Source organism: Etheostoma cragini, chromosome 14 (assembly GCF_013103735.1).
Source record: "Etheostoma cragini isolate CJK2018 chromosome 14, CSU_Ecrag_1.0, whole genome shotgun sequence".
NCBI lineage: Eukaryota > Metazoa > Chordata > Actinopteri > Perciformes > Percidae > Etheostoma > Etheostoma cragini.
In genome coordinates, this window is record NC_048420.1 from 23984595 (window position 1) to 23988283 (window position 3689).

Here is a 3689-nt window from a genome sequence, read left to right on the forward strand (position 1 = left end):
CACAACACAACCTAACCAAATACACACAACACAACCGATACACACAACACAACCTAACCAAATACACACAACACAACCAATGCACACAACACAACCTAACCAAATACACACAACACAACCGATACACACAACACAACCGATACACACAACACAACCTAACCAAATACACACACACAACCGATACACACAAAACAACCTAACAAAATATACACAACACAACCGATACACACAAAACAACCTAACAAAATATACACAACACAACCGATACACACAAAACAACCCAACACAACCAAAATTTAGAGGGACTAAATATTCACATTTAACGAGCTGAAATCGCACAAGTTTCTCGTAAAAAACGAGTCAAACCGATAAATAGATAATCCACATAGATGCAGATTGGTTGAGAAGTCGAGGATTCATCTTTGAAGTCCCGTGATTTACTGGAATATTTTAATGTTTTAAAGACACAGTACATTTACTTCTTTAATATTTCAATGTTGCAGATGTTTTAGTTTCTAATGATGAGGGAAACAAACTGATCCAAGTACTTAAAATCTGATAATATTACTGAGGTATTCAGAATATTAGATATATATTAGACAAAGAAAAGCAGAGTGAAACAACACAACAATAATCAGTTATTATAAAAAATTTATTAAATTGAGTATTTACCTCCATTCACTGCAAAATAAGGTTTTAATTTTTTATCATCAAAACTTCATGCTGTGTGGACCAAAAAGCATTTGTTTTTATTAGATGTTATTAAAACTTAATATTAGTGCTTATAAAAACTTGATTTTAGCTGTTATAAACCCTAATATTAGCTGTTAGAAAAACCTAATTTTGGCTGTTACAAAACTTTATATTAGCTGTCATAAAACTTTATATTAGCTGTCATAAAACTTTTTATTAGCTGTTATAAAAACCTAATTTTGGCTGTTATAAAAACTTTATATTAGCTGTTATAAACCCTAATATTAGCTGTTATAAAAACCTAATTTTTATCGTTATAAAAACTTAATATTAGCTGTTATAAAAACCAAATTTTGGCTGTTATAAAAAACTAATATTAGCTGTTATAAAACATGATTTTAACTGTTTGAAAAACTTAATATAAGCTGTTAAAAAAACTAATATTAGCTGTTATAAAAACTTATTATTAGCTGTTAAAAAAACTTGATATTAGCTGTTATAAAAACTTGATAATAGCTGTTATAAAAGTTGATTTTAACTGTTCAAAAAACTTTATATAAGCTGTTAAAAAACTTAATATTAGCTATTAAAACAACTTAATATTAGCTATTAAAACAACTTAATATTAGCTATTATCAAAACCTAACAATAGCTGCTCTTTTTAACATAGAGGGACAAATTATTTTTGTACCCTCAACTGTTATCATTTCATTGGCAGCAAAATCCAGAAAGAGTTGTTAAAACTTCCAAATAATTCGTGCAACTAGTTCATTTTAAGTTGATACAACTAAGAATTCTTTTAACTGTGATTGCATATTAAATCTCCAAAACGTATTTCACGTTTATTTCAACTTCTTCAAGTATTTGAAGAAACCTAACTATGAAAAATAACACAATTACTTAAAATCTAATAAATTACTGGAATATTTAAAATATTACGTGAAAGCGGTGAAACAAAACAATAATATTAGGTTATCAAAATAACTTTGATATCTTTTCAGCTCCAATGTATGAATTTTGAATATTCATAACGTAAATAAATGCACTTTTTTCAACTACTCTGAGTGAAATGAATGGGACATTTTAAGAAATATAACGGAGCATCTTACCTGCTGCGAGCTGAGATGATTTTCTCTTTCTTTCTCTCTCTCTCTCTCTCTCTCTCTCTCCCTCTGGGAAGCTTTGCATTGACTGACCAGCAGGACGAGAGACTGGACAGAAAGAGACAGAAAGAGACAGAAAGAGAGAGAGAGAGAGAGAGAGAGAGAGAGTTGTAAAGTTTTCTCATACTTGAAGAATTTTTCCTCCCTCTCCTCCCTCTCCTCCTCCTTTCTTCCTCTCTGATGTAATTCTGTGTGCTTTACAGGTCCCTGCAGGGCGGAGGACTCGCGATGGAAAACATCTGAATTTTAACATGTTTTTTAGGGAACACGGAGGCTTTAAAGACTACTCTGTCCTCGGCTACTCCAGGGGTGGAAAATGTAACTAAGTACTTCTACTCCAGTGCTGTACTTTTAAGGGTACTTGTACTTTACTTTCTTTTCATGCCACTTTCTACTTTTACTCCGCTACATTTCAGAGAGAAATATTCTACTTTTTACTCCACTACAATCATCTGTTACAGCTTTAGCTACTTTACACATTAAGATAGATAGATAGATAGATAGATAGATAGATAGATAGATAGATAGATAGATAGATAGATAGATAGATAGATAGATAGATAGATAGACAGACAGACAGATAGATGGATGGATGGATATTTACTGATCCCCCAAAAAGGGGAAATTATAGAGTTACAGCAGCAAAATCAGTCACACAGCACAGAATATAAATTGTTTCTAAATATACATGAAATACTAGGATACAATAAACATACAATATACATACAATATACATGAAATACTAGGATACAATAAACATACAATATACATACAATATACATGAAATACTAGGATACAATATACATGAAATACTAGGATACAATATACATGAAATACTAGGATACAATATAAATGAAATACTAGGAAACAATTTACATGAAATACTAGGATACAGAATACATACAATATACATGAAATACTAGGATACAATATACATACAATATACATGAAATACTAGGATACAATATACATAAAATACTAGGATACAATATACATACAATATACATGAAATACTAGGATACAATATACATGAAATACTAGGATACAATATACATACAATATACATGAAATACTAGGATACAATATAAATGAAATACTAGGAAACAATATACATGAAATACTAGGATACAATATACATACAATATACATGAAATACTAGGACACAATATACATTAATAATAGTAGGAAGATCCCTGCACACAAAACAGATGAAGTTTATAAAATCTGATGTTTTATTACAAATGAAACTAACCGACAATGTAACAGATTCAGATATAGACAGAGCACAACTTACCCACAATGCATTCCTTTGTTCATCCCGGCTCAGTGTCAGCGAGGCCGGTTGGTCGGGGCTGCGATTCCAGATAAAAAGATAAAACTCTGCTTTATTTTGAGCGTCCTGTGTCTCTGCTCCGATGGAAGTAACGTCAGTCAGGCGAGATTTATATCACATCTCAGCTTCGGGAGGTAAAATGAACGAGAGAGATAGATTGATATTTAGTTATTTTTCGTTGTGTGTGATGCATTGGGCGTCACATGGACATTAATCATGGTTATCGCCAGCTTAGTCTCGCATTGCCGGACCTTCGTCCTCCACAGAGCTGTGGAGGACGAAGGTCCGGCAGTCCGGGACGGGAGAGAAACCAGCTCTGGTTTATCGGCATCTCTGTAGACCAATCACAGTCGTCTGAGCGCCGGACGGAGCCCCGGTGCCGCTGCAGGAACACAGGTAGGGGTTGTTCCTCAATGCAGCGGGCCGGGGTTCGACTCCGACCCGCAGCCCTTTGCTGCATGTCATCCCCCCCCCAACCCCCTCACCCCCCCGCCCCCGCC